At 46.3% G+C, this 12,466-nt stretch overlaps 15 non-coding genes across 15 annotated transcripts; 11 read left to right on the top strand and 4 right to left on the bottom strand.

The window, feature by feature from the left end:
* Window positions 1–4,598: 4,598 nt before the first annotated feature.
* Window positions 4,599–4,670, bottom strand: trnad-guc (transfer RNA aspartic acid (anticodon GUC)). The gene has a single exon. It is a non-coding gene; the product is annotated as a tRNA-Asp (tRNA).
* Window positions 4,671–4,995: 325 nt separating this feature from the next.
* trnas-cga (transfer RNA serine (anticodon CGA)) lies at window positions 4,996–5,077 on the top strand. Its single transcript has one exon. It is a non-coding gene; the product is annotated as a tRNA-Ser (tRNA).
* A 580-nt stretch (window positions 5,078–5,657) lies between these two features.
* On the top strand, window positions 5,658–5,739 carry trnas-cga (transfer RNA serine (anticodon CGA)). Its single transcript has one exon. It is a non-coding gene; the product is annotated as a tRNA-Ser (tRNA).
* A 580-nt stretch (window positions 5,740–6,319) lies between these two features.
* Window positions 6,320–6,401, top strand: trnas-uga (transfer RNA serine (anticodon UGA)). Its single transcript has one exon. It is a non-coding gene; the product is annotated as a tRNA-Ser (tRNA).
* Window positions 6,402–6,584: 183 nt separating this feature from the next.
* trnad-guc (transfer RNA aspartic acid (anticodon GUC)) lies at window positions 6,585–6,656 on the bottom strand. The gene has a single exon. It is a non-coding gene; the product is annotated as a tRNA-Asp (tRNA).
* Window positions 6,657–6,981: 325 nt separating this feature from the next.
* trnas-uga (transfer RNA serine (anticodon UGA)) lies at window positions 6,982–7,063 on the top strand. Its single transcript has one exon. It is a non-coding gene; the product is annotated as a tRNA-Ser (tRNA).
* Window positions 7,064–7,956: 893 nt separating this feature from the next.
* On the top strand, window positions 7,957–8,038 carry trnas-cga (transfer RNA serine (anticodon CGA)). Its single transcript has one exon. It is a non-coding gene; the product is annotated as a tRNA-Ser (tRNA).
* A 183-nt stretch (window positions 8,039–8,221) lies between these two features.
* Window positions 8,222–8,293, bottom strand: trnad-guc (transfer RNA aspartic acid (anticodon GUC)). Its single transcript has one exon. It is a non-coding gene; the product is annotated as a tRNA-Asp (tRNA).
* A 325-nt stretch (window positions 8,294–8,618) lies between these two features.
* trnas-cga (transfer RNA serine (anticodon CGA)) lies at window positions 8,619–8,700 on the top strand. Its single transcript has one exon. It is a non-coding gene; the product is annotated as a tRNA-Ser (tRNA).
* Window positions 8,701–9,280: 580 nt separating this feature from the next.
* Window positions 9,281–9,362, top strand: trnas-cga (transfer RNA serine (anticodon CGA)). Its single transcript has one exon. It is a non-coding gene; the product is annotated as a tRNA-Ser (tRNA).
* A 580-nt stretch (window positions 9,363–9,942) lies between these two features.
* trnas-cga (transfer RNA serine (anticodon CGA)) lies at window positions 9,943–10,024 on the top strand. Its single transcript has one exon. It is a non-coding gene; the product is annotated as a tRNA-Ser (tRNA).
* Window positions 10,025–10,604: 580 nt separating this feature from the next.
* Window positions 10,605–10,686, top strand: trnas-uga (transfer RNA serine (anticodon UGA)). Its single transcript has one exon. It is a non-coding gene; the product is annotated as a tRNA-Ser (tRNA).
* A 183-nt stretch (window positions 10,687–10,869) lies between these two features.
* On the bottom strand, window positions 10,870–10,941 carry trnad-guc (transfer RNA aspartic acid (anticodon GUC)). Its single transcript has one exon. It is a non-coding gene; the product is annotated as a tRNA-Asp (tRNA).
* A 325-nt stretch (window positions 10,942–11,266) lies between these two features.
* trnas-uga (transfer RNA serine (anticodon UGA)) lies at window positions 11,267–11,348 on the top strand. The gene has a single exon. It is a non-coding gene; the product is annotated as a tRNA-Ser (tRNA).
* Window positions 11,349–12,240: 892 nt separating this feature from the next.
* Window positions 12,241–12,322, top strand: trnas-cga (transfer RNA serine (anticodon CGA)). Its single transcript has one exon. It is a non-coding gene; the product is annotated as a tRNA-Ser (tRNA).
* Window positions 12,323–12,466: the final 144 nt, after the last annotated feature.

The following is a 12,466-nucleotide window of genomic DNA, read 5'->3' on the forward strand; positions in this document are numbered from 1 at the left end:
CGACAAAATGCAAATATTACAGGAATTAACACAGGAACCACAAACCATAGGATAAGTCTCTACGCAGATGATGTATTACTTTTCCTACAGAACACACAAGCTTCCCTTCCGAATACAATCAAACTTATAGACAGCTTCTCTTCTATAACAGAATATTCCATCAACTGGGGCAAATCAACAGTTTTGCCTATAAACTGTAGTTTCCAGAACACGACCACCACTCCACTACAATCAGGTAATATTAGATATTTAGGCATACATGTCTCTGCTAAACTGTTAGACTTGGTGCAGTTAAATCATATCCCTCTATTAAAAACAATAGAAGATGATCTCACACGTTGGAACACTTTACCTATATCACTCATGGGGAGAGTGGCTACCATTAAAATGATGGTTCTACCCAAAGTTAACTATTTATTCTCATTAATCCCAAATAAACCCTCTGCTGCTTGGTTTAAATCCCTAGATTCAAACATCTCAAAATTTCTATGGAAAAACAAGCCATCAAGAATAAGTATGAAAACCTTGCAAAAGCCAAAACGCAATGGTGGCTTAGAATTACCAAATTTTTATCAATATTTCTTAGCCAATAGATTACAGTACATTTTAAAATGGGTCAAATACGACTTAATAGACAGGCCATGGTTGGACCTAGAACAAGCATTTTGCGGGAAAATAAAACTCTCAGACCTACCTTACATTAGCTCTAATATTAAGCATCAGGACTGCTTTAAAAGCCTTAATATAAATACTTCACTGACAGCCTGGTGGGAATTCCTTAAATTAACTCGGTCCCCACTCATCCCATGCAAACTAACACCCATTTGGAACAATCCAGACATCTGTCAGAACAAGAAAGTACTACATTTTTCATCATGGCATGACAGGGGAATAAAAAATTTAGAACATGTTATTAAAGATGGAAACTTTGTCACATTCCAGGAACTTGTATCAGAATATGGAATAAACAACAGTAGATTTCTGGAATATCAACAATTAAAATCCATCATTCAACAGAGATTCAACCGCAATCAACTGAACTTAGAAATATCAGCATGGATAACTGAATTTTTTAATCTATATACTCCTAAATTATTATCAAAATTGTATAAATTATTGTTAAAATTTGATGACTCAATATCCCTTCCGATAGCCAAATGGGAACGAGATCTATTTATTAATCCAGATCAACATTTCTGGACCGACATATGTACAAATATCTTCAAAATAAGTAAAAGCCCCAACTTACAACTTATACAATACAAAGTCCTTCATAGAACACACTATACAGGACAAAGGATGTTCCAAATGGGCCTAGCACAATCAAACATATGCACCCACTGTACAGGCAATATAATTGATAACTATATGCATGCTATATGGGATTGTAGGCCTGTTAAGGAATTCTGGAAGAAGGTATGTGTAGAATTGTCCACGGGGCTTAAAAGCTGCATCCCAACTTCCCCCAGACTGTGCATCTTAGGAGACGTCAGTGAATTAGATACAGAGGCAGACATATCACACATAGTTCTCACTGCCCTATGCATCGCCAAGAAAACCATTCTTATCAATTGGAAAACGAAAAAGGACCTGCATATTACTCATTACAAAAATTTATTACTTGATCACATCTGTCTGGAGAGAATGTCTGCTTCCTCTAAAGACCAGTTGGAGGAATTTAATTCTCTTTGGTCCCCACTGATCAGTTCCATTAGCTAGTCGGGGTGGTTGGCAGGGGCCTCGGCCCCCGGAGGGCCGGTTGGTGGCTGGGGGTCGACCCCGGGGAGGCTGCTCGTGCCGGCCACTTTCTGGGCGGGGGGGCCGGGGCTGCCGACCTGGGATGGCATGTGCTTGTCCTGGCGGGCGGTGGTTGGGGGGGGCTTGGGTGGCGCTCCCTCTGGGCTCTGGGGTGTGGGGCCGGGGCGTGGGGGGGGGCAGGTGCTGGCCCTCGGCGGGGTGGCTGGCCTCCCCTGTGGGGCCGGGTGGCGGGACCCGGGGCCTGGTGCCTGGGGCCCCCCGACCCCGAGCTGGGGCCCTGCCCGTGCGGGGGGACCTGCGCCGCTGCGGTTGCGCCGCTGGGGGGGGTGGGTCGGTCGGCCTGGGTCGGGGGGTCGGGTCTGGGCCTTGGGGCTCCGAGGTGCCTGGGTGGTGGGAGTGGGGTGGTGGATGATGGGGATGTCTGGGGTGGGCCGGGAGGTAGGGTTCCGGACTCCGACCAGCATGTCCTCAATACTGTTGATGTCTGTCATCGTTTGTTCACTGTGCGATTGGTATGGTTGTGGGTGCATACACAGGGGTGTGGTGTAAATGGGACTAGCGTGTGTGGGTGTATATGTATGTGTAGATATATATGTATATATGTATGTATGTGTATGTATATATTTATATATATGGATGGATGTATGTATGTATATGTGTATATATGTATATATTTATGGGTTAAATGTGTGTGAGTGCTACGTGTATGAAAGAAATGTGTGTCTAGGTGTATGTGGATGTGCGGACCGGCTGCTCTCTGTGGTGGGGGTGGTGTGGATCCGGGCTTGGATGTGGTGGTGGGGGGGGTTGCCGCCCTGGTCTCCCCGGGTCGACCGCTCCCTGCCTTGAGCTGGGGGGGCAGTGAAGTTCGGTGCTCAATGAGCCAGCTAGCAAGCTGGCTCTCCTCTTCCAGAGGACCCTTTCCTCTGGACCTAAGCATTCCCACCCACCCACCCCCCACACACACACACACACACACACACACACACACACACACACATCCTTGCTCATTTAGGATTCTGGGGACAGGCAGGTACCCAGAGGTTGACGAGGTGGGCCTGCTGCCATGGTTCACCCGTCTCCTCACCACTGTCTGTCCCTCAGTTTTTACTGCACTTTAGACATTGAGGGCCTTTGAGGGGACGGTGTGGACATGCACTCACGTTTGTCCTAGCACCTGTCCCCTCAATTTTAACTGCACCATAGTATCACACACTACGACACACGCATATACACCAACACCTACACACAACACTGGGGGTGGAGGGGTGGGAAGGCCTTCCTTCACCCGCTTCCTGCTCCCTGCCGGGGCGGGGGGGGGGTTGCTGGCACGGGACTGGGCTGGTGGCTTCCTAGGACCGCTACTGGTCCTTGCTGGTCCAGCCATTTGCCCCTGCCGCAGAGGGTGTGCTAGTCTGGATAAGTGTGTGTCTCTGTCCTTGTTTTCTTCTTGTTTCTGAATGGGTGGATGAATGAGTGCGTGTCGGAGGGAGGGGACATATGGCCAGGTTTGGAGGTGTGAGGGTGAATTTGAGTGTATGTGTGTGTGTGTGTGGGGGTGGGTGTGTACATGGTGGGGGTGTATGTAGGGTGGGTTTGGTTATGTGGGTGAGGACGGCTGGTTCTGGGTCGGGGCTGGTCGTGCCCGGTTCACTCATGGACACTCCCCTGAGACTACTGCACCACTCCAGAGGGGGGGCGCCTTGGAGCTCGGGAGTCCGGCTTGGCCCCCCGGCGTAGGGGCGGTTGGCCCGCTCCCCTGGGCGGTGGTGGTATGGGGCGGCCGGGTGCTCCTCGGCGGGAGGTGGGCCCTGCCGGGTGGTGGGTGGCTTTCCGGGCGCGTGGCGCCGTGGTTTTGCCGCTGGCCCCTGGGGGGGGGGGGGGGCATCCTGGGGGGGAGGCGCTCTGTTCCCTCTGGTTCCCCTGGACCTGCGCTCCTTGACTGGTGGGGCGCTGTCCGGGGTCTCTCTCTCCCGCCTGCGGGGGCGGGCGGGTGAGGGTTTCTGGGAAGTGCGGCTCTGGTACTCCACCGCTCTGTGGGGGGCCGTGGGCGGGTGGGATTCCCGGGTCTCTCTCCACCCGCCTCTGGCCTCTGGGGGAATGCTGTCGCAGCTACCCACCCTTGCTGGTAAGTACATTCCATACATCTATCCTATGTTGCACTTCTAGGTTGCACATAAACACACACTCACACACACCCATACATCGCACTCATCTGCACTATATGTATTTGGTTTACTTTCTGTACTTCTTTGCAGTGGTCATTTGAGCTGGTTGCGTGTTTTATTTTATTAATATTATTATTATTATTATTATTTTATTATTATTAATTTTTTTTTCTTTCTTTTCTTCTTTTCTTTTTCTTCTCCTTTCTTCTCCTACCTCTGTCTTTTCCCTTTTTATTATTTCTCTCCCCCTCTTTTCTTGGTCCACCTAACCCCAATAATTATCACTTTGCATATTGTTATCACTATATATTGTTATCACTACACTATATATTATACAGAATTGTTATAATTGCCATTTAAATCTGTACATAAAAACAAAGTTGTCCTCCAAAGATGGGGGGGTGGAGGTGGGCAAAAAAAAAAAAAAAAAAAAAAAAAAAAGAAATCCAATGGGGTTTCCCCGCGCAGGTTCGACTCCTGCTTGCAGCGTAGAGAAGAAAATATCGTATCCCTTTTTGGATGTGTGGTAAAATAGAGTCTACTCTCCTCATGCTTGCCAGTTTTGAATATGCTTCTCATGCCATTTGTAAATTTGTGCTGTCAAACTGTAGCAGTCCAGTGGAAAGACTGTCTGGTCACTGGTTTCTCTGCCTTGTGCTTAAAAAGAAAGAACTCCCCGTCGGGGAATCGAACCCCGGTCTTCCGCATGACAGGCGGAGATACTATCCACTATACTAACGAGGACGTATGTCTTACCATGCAGTGATGCTGAGTGAGGTGACTTGCACCTGTACCCTTGATTTTGAAAGTTGCATAAGAAAGATCTGCAATCAATAGATCAAACGCCACATCTCACTTTTGATTCACAGAATGCCACGCTTTTGAACACCTGATCACCTGGAGTTGATACCAGCTTGAAGTTAACAGTGAGTAGACTCTTATGGAGATTCATGTATTTGAATTTACTTCTTAAGCCATTGGCAACTCAGAATCAATGACATCTGTGCACTCCTCCTTGAGCTAGAGGAAGTCAAAGGAATTGATCTCGATTCTACTCCTACACATTTGGGCTGCAATGGCCGAGAGGTTAAGGCGTTGGACTCGAAATCCAATGGGGTTTCCCCGCGCAGGTTCGACTCCTGCTTGCAGCGTAGAGAAGAAAATATCGTATCCCTTTTTGGATGTGTGGTAAAATAGAGTCTACTCTCCTCATGCTTGCCAGTTTTGAATATGCTTCTCATGCCATTTGTAAATTTGTGCTGTCAAACTGTAGCAGTCCAGTGGAAAGACTGTCTGGTCACTGGTTTCTCTGCCTTGTGCTTAAAAAGAAAGAACTCCCGGTCGGGGAATCGAACCCCGGTCTTCCGCATGACAGGCGGAGATACTATCCACTATACTAACGAGGACGTATGTCTTACCATGCAGTGATGCTGAGTGAGGTGACTTGCACCTGTACCCTTGATTTTGAAAGTTGCATAAGAAAGATCTGCAATCAATAGATCAAACGCCACATCTCACTTTTGATTCACAGAATGCCACGCTTTTGAACACCTGATCACCTGGAGTTGATACCAGCTTGAAGTTAACAGTGAGTAGACTCTTATGGAGATTCATGTATTTGAATTTACTTCTTAAGCCATTGGCAACTCAGAATCAATGACATCTGTGCACTCCTCCTTGAGCTAGAGGAAGTCAAAGGAATTGATCTCGATTCTACTCCTACACATTTGGGCTGCAATGGCCGAGAGGTTAAGGCGTTGGACTCGAAATCCAATGGGGTTTCCCCGCGCAGGTTCGACTCCTGCTTGCAGCGTAGAGAAGAAAATATCGTATCCCTTTTTGGATGTGTGGTAAAATAGAGTCTACTCTCCTCATGCTTGCCAGTTTTGAATATGCTTCTCATGCCATTTGTAAATTTGTGCTGTCAAACTGTAGCAGTCCAGTGGAAAGACTGTCTGGTCACTGGTTTCTCTGCCTTGTGCTTAAAAAGAAAGAACTCCCCGTCGGGGAATCGAACCCCAGTCTTCCGCGTGACAGGCGGAGATACTATCCACTATATTAACGAGGACGTATGTCTTATCATGCAGTGATGCTGAGTGAGGTGACTTGCACCTGTACCCTTGATTTTGAAAGTTGCATAAGAAAGATCTGCAATCAATAGATCAAACGCCACATCTCACTTTTGATTCACAGAATGCCACGCTTTTGAACACCTGATCACCTGGAGTTGATACCAGCTTGAAGTTAACAGTGAGTAGACTCTTATGGAGATTCATGTATTTGAATTTACTTCTTAAGCCATTGGCAACTCATAAGCAATCACATCTGTGCACTCCTCCTTGAGCTTGAGGAAGTCAAAGGAATTGATCTCGATTCTACTCCTACACATTTGGTCTGCAATGGCCGAGAGGTTAAGGCATTGGACTTGAAATCCAATGGGGTTTCCCCGCGCAGGTTCGACTCCTGCTTGCAGCGTAGAGAAGAAAATATCGTATCCCTTTTTGGATGTGTGGTAAAATAGAGTCTACTCTCCTCATGCTTGCCAGTTTTGAATATGCTTCTCATGCCATTTGTAAATTTGTGCTGTCAAACTGTAGCAGTCCAGTGGAAAGACTGTCTGGTCACTGGTTTCTCTGCCTTGTGCTTAAAAAGAAAGAACTCCCCGTCGGGGAATCGAACCCCGGTCTTCCGCGTGACAGGCGGAGATACTATCCACTATATTAACGAGGACGTATGTCTTATCATGCAGTGATGCTGAGTGAGGTGACTTGCACCTGTACCCTTGATTTTGAAAGTTGCATAAGAAAGATCTGCAATCAATAGATCAAACGCCACATCTCACTTTTGATTCACAGAATGCCACGCTTTTGAACACCTGATCACCTGGAGTTGATACCAGCTTGAAGTTAACAGTGAGTAGACTCTTATGGAGATTCATGTATTTGAATTTACTTCTTAAGCCATTGGCAACTCATAAGCAATCACATCTGTGCACTCCTCCTTGAGCTTGAGGAAGTCAAAGGAATTGATCTCGATTCTACTCCTACACATTTGGTCTGCAATGGCCGAGAGGTTAAGGCATTGGACTTGAAATCCAATGGGGTTTCCCCGCGCAGGTTCTACTCCTGCTTGCAGCGTAGAGAAGAAAATGTTGTATCCCTTTTTGGATGTGTGGTAAAATAGAGTCTACTCTCCTCATGGTTGCCAGTTTTTAATATGCTTCTCATGCCATTTGTAAATTTGTGCTGTCAAACTGTAGCAGTCCAGTGGAAAGACTGTCTGGTCACTGGTTTCTCTGCCTTGTGCTTAAAAAGAAAGAACTCCCCGTCGGGGAATCGAACCCCGGTCTTCCGCGTGACAGGCGGAGATACTATCCACTATACCAGGTATCACCAAATGGCGGACCGCGGTCCGGATCCGGACCCGAACGCCGTCCTGTCCGGACCCAATCACATTCCTGATTAACTGGATACGGACCCAAATGCCAAAAAATTTTTAACGGGAGACTATATTTTAAACCGGAGAATTTATTTTTCAGACGAGTGTTACGTTCGCACCACCCATTTGAGTGTTACGTTCGCCACCCCCCCCCCGCTCAACAACTTTCGTTCGCCACCGCGGACCCGGACCTAAGGTCTGAGCTATCTGCCAAAAATGGACCGCGGAGAGATTTAACTGATTACCCCTGCACTATACTAACGAGGACGTATGTCTAATCATGCAGTGATGCTGAGTGAGGTGACTTGCACCTGTACCCTTGATTTTGAAAGTTGCATAAAAAAGATCTGCAATCAATAGATCAAACGCCACATCTCACTTTTGATTCACAGAATGCCACGCTTTTGAACACCTGATCACCTGGAGTTGATACCAGCTGGAAGTTAACAGTGAGTAGACTCTTATGGAGATTCATGTATTTGAATTTACTTCTTAAGCCATTGGCAACTCAGAATCAATGACATATGTGCACTCCTCCTTGAGCTTGAGGAAGTCAAAGGAATTGATCTCGATTATACTCCTGCACATTTGGGCTGCAATGGCCGAGAGGTTAAGGCGTTGGACTCGAAATCCAATGGGGTTTCCCCGCGCAGGTTCGACTCCTGCTTGCAGCGTAGAGAAGAAAATATCGTATCCCTTTTTGGATGTGTGGTAAAATAGAGTCTACTCTCCTCATGCTTGCCAGTTTTGAATATGCTTCTCATGCCATTTGTAAATTTGTGCTGTCAAACTGTAGCAGTCCAGTGGAAAGACTGTCTGGTCACTGGTTTCTCTGCCTTGTGCTTAAAAAGAAAGAACTCCCCGCCGGGGAATCGAACCCCGGTCTTCCGCATGACAGGCGGAGATACTATCCACTATACTAACGAGGACGTATGTCTTACCATGCAGTGATGCTGAGTGAGGTGACTTGCACCTGTACCCTTGATTTTGAAAGTTGCATAAGAAAGATCTGCAATCAATAGATCAAACGCCACATCTCACTTTTGATTCACAGAATGCCACGCTTTTGAACACCTGATCACCTGGAGTTGATACCAGCTTGAAGTTAACAGTGAGTAGACTCTTATGGAGATTCATGTATTTGAATTTACTTCTTAAGCCATTGGCAACTCAGAATCAATGACATCTGTGCACTCCTCCTTGAGCTAGAGGAAGTCAAAGGAATTGATCTCGATTCTACTCCTACACATTTGGGCTGCAATGGCCGAGAGGTTAAGGCGTTGGACTCGAAATCCAATGGGGTTTCCCCGCGCAGGTTCGACTCCTGCTTGCAGCGTAGAGAAGAAAATATCGTATCCCTTTTTGGATGTGTGGTAAAATAGAGTCTACTCTCCTCATGCTTGCCAGTTTTGAATATGCTTCTCATGCCATTTGTAAATTTGTGCTGTCAAACTGTAGCAGTCCAGTGGAAAGACTGTCTGGTCACTGGTTTCTCTGCCTTGTGCTTAAAAAGAAAGAACTCCCGGTCGGGGAATCGAACCCCGGTCTTCCGCATGACAGGCGGAGATACTATCCACTATACTAACGAGGACGTATGTCTTACCATGCAGTGATGCTGAGTGAGGTGACTTGCACCTGTACCCTTGATTTTGAAAGTTGCATAAGAAAGATCTGCAATCAATAGATCAAACGCCACATCTCACTTTTGATTCACAGAATGCCACGCTTTTGAACACCTGATCACCTGGAGTTGATACCAGCTTGAAGTTAACAGTGAGTAGACTCTTATGGAGATTCATGTATTTGAATTTACTTCTTAAGCCATTGGCAACTCAGAATCAATGACATCTGTGCACTCCTCCTTGAGCTAGAGGAAGTCAAAGGAATTGATCTCGATTCTACTCCTACACATTTGGGCTGCAATGGCCGAGAGGTTAAGGCGTTGGACTCGAAATCCAATGGGGTTTCCCCGCGCAGGTTCGACTCCTGCTTGCAGCGTAGAGAAGAAAATATCGTATCCCTTTTTGGATGTGTGGTAAAATAGAGTCTACTCTCCTCATGCTTGCCAGTTTTGAATATGCTTCTCATGCCATTTGTAAATTTGTGCTGTCAAACTGTAGCAGTCCAGTGGAAAGACTGTCTGGTCACTGGTTTCTCTGCCTTGTGCTTAAAAAGAAAGAACTCCCGGTCGGGGAATCGAACCCCGGTCTTCCGCATGACAGGCGGAGATACTATCCACTATACTAACGAGGACGTATGTCTTACCATGCAGTGATGCTGAGTGAGGTGACTTGCACCTGTACCCTTGATTTTGAAAGTTTCATAAGAAAGATCTGCAATCAATAGATCAAACGCCACATCTCACTTTTGATTCACAGAATGCCACGCTTTTGAACACCTGATCACCTGGAGTTGATACCAGCTTGAAGTTAACAGTGAGTAGACTCTTATGGAGATTCATGTATTTGAATTTACTTCTTAAGCCATTGGCAACTCAGAATCAATGACATCTGTGCACTCCTCCTTGAGCTAGAGGAAGTCAAAGGAATTGATCTCGATTCTACTCCTACACATTTGGGCTGCAATGGCCGAGAGGTTAAGGCGTTGGACTCGAAATCCAATGGGGTTTCCCCGCGCAGGTTCGACTCCTGCTTGCAGCGTAGAGAAGAAAATATCGTATCCCTTTTTGGATGTGTGGTAAAATAGAGTCTACTCTCCTCATGCTTGCCAGTTTTGAATATGCTTCTCATGCCATTTGTAAATTTGTGCTGTCAAACTGTAGCAGTCCAGTGGAAAGACTGTCTGGTCACTGGTTTCTCTGCCTTGTGCTTAAAAAGAAAGAACTCCCCGTCGGGGAATCGAACCCCAGTCTTCCGCGTGACAGGCGGAGATACTATCCACTATATTAACGAGGACGTATGTCTTATCATGCAGTGATGCTGAGTGAGGTGACTTGCACCTGTACCCTTGATTTTGAAAGTTGCATAAGAAAGATCTGCAATCAATAGATCAAACGCCACATCTCACTTTTGATTCACAGAATGCCACGCTTTTGAACACCTGATCACCTGGAGTTGATACCAGCTTGAAGTTAACAGTGAGTAGACTCTTATGGAGATTCATGTATTTGAATTTACTTCTTAAGCCATTGGCAACTCATAAGCAATCACATCTGTGCACTCCTCCTTGAGCTTGAGGAAGTCAAAGGAATTGATCTCGATTCTACTCCTACACATTTGGTCTGCAATGGCCGAGAGGTTAAGGCATTGGACTTGAAATCCAATGGGGTTTCCCCGCGCAGGTTCGACTCCTGCTTGCAGCGTAGAGAAGAAAATATCGTATCCCTTTTTGGATGTGTGGTAAAATAGAGTCTACTCTCCTCATGCTTGCCAGTTTTGAATATGCTTCTCATGCCATTTGTAAATTTGTGCTGTCAAACTGTAGCAGTCCAGTGGAAAGACTGTCTGGTCACTGGTTTCTCTGCCTTGTGCTTAAAAAGAAAGAACTCCCCGTCGGGGAATCGAACCCCGGTCTTCCGCGTGACAGGCGGAGATACTATCCACTATATTAACGAGGACGTATGTCTTATCATGCAGTGATGCTGAGTGAGGTGACTTGCACCTGTACCCTTGATTTTGAAAGTTGCATAAGAAAGATCTGCAATCAATAGATCAAACGCCACATCTCACTTTTGATTCACAGAATGCCACGCTTTTGAACACCTGATCACCTGGAGTTGATACCAGCTTGAAGTTAACAGTGAGTAGACTCTTATGGAGATTCATGTATTTGAATTTACTTCTTAAGCCATTGGCAACTCATAAGCAATCACATCTGTGCACTCCTCCTTGAGCTTGAGGAAGTCAAAGGAATTGATCTCGATTCTACTCCTACACATTTGGTCTGCAATGGCCGAGAGGTTAAGGCATTGGACTTGAAATCCAATGGGGTTTCCCCGCGCAGGTTTGACTCCTGCTTGCAGCGTAGAGAAGAAAATGTTGTATCCCTTTTTGGATGTGTGGTAAAATAGAGTCTACTCTCCTCATGGTTGCCAGTTTTTAATATGCTTCTCATGCCATTTGTAAATTTGTGCTGTCAAACTGTAGCAGTCCAGTGGAAAGACTGTCTGGTCACTGGTTTCTCTGCCTTGTGCTTAAAAAGAAAGAACTCCCCGTCGGGGAATCGAACCCCGGTCTTCCGCGTGACAGGCGGAGATACTATCCACTATACCAGGTATCACCAAATGGCGGACCGCGGTCCGGATCCGGACCCGAACGCCGTCCTGTCCGGACCCAATCACATTCCTGATTAACTGGATACGGACCCAAATGCCAAAAAATTTTTAACGGGAGACTATATTTTAAACCGGAGAATTTATTTTTCAGACGAGTGTTACGTTCGCACCACCCATTTGAGTGTTACGTTCGCCACCCCCCCCCGCTCAACAACTTTCGTTCGCCACCGCGGACCCGGACCTAAGGTCTGAGCTATCTGCCAAAAATGGACCGCGGAGAGATTTAACTGATTACCCCTGCACTATACTAACGAGGACGTATGTCTAATCATGCAGTGATGCTGAGTGAGGTGACTTGCACCTGTACCCTTGATTTTGAAAGTTGCATAAAAAAGATCTGCAATCAATAGATCAAACGCCACATCTCACTTTTGATTCACAGAATGCCACGCTTTTGAACACCTGATCACCTGGAGTTGATACCAGCTGGAAGTTAACAGTGAGTAGACTCTTATGGAGATTCATGTATTTGAATTTACTTCTTAAGCCATTGGCAACTCAGAATCAATGACATATGTGCACTCCTCCTTGAGCTTGAGGAAGTCAAAGGAATTGATCTCGATTATACTCCTGCACATTTGGGCTGCAATGGCCGAGAGGTTAAGGCGTTGGACTCGAAATCCAATGGGGTTTCCCCGCGCAGGTTCGACTCCTGCTTGCAGCGTAGAGAAGAAAATATCGTATCCCTTTTTGGATGTGTGGTAAAATAGAGTCTACTCTCCTCATGCTTGCCAGTTTTGAATATGCTTCTCATGCCATTTGTAAATTTGTGCTGTCAAACTGTAGCAGTCCAGTGGAAAGACTGTCT

Source organism: Brachyhypopomus gauderio, unplaced genomic scaffold (genome assembly GCF_052324685.1).
Source record: "Brachyhypopomus gauderio isolate BG-103 unplaced genomic scaffold, BGAUD_0.2 sc80, whole genome shotgun sequence".
NCBI classification, from domain to species: Eukaryota; Metazoa; Chordata; class Actinopteri; order Gymnotiformes; family Hypopomidae; genus Brachyhypopomus; species Brachyhypopomus gauderio.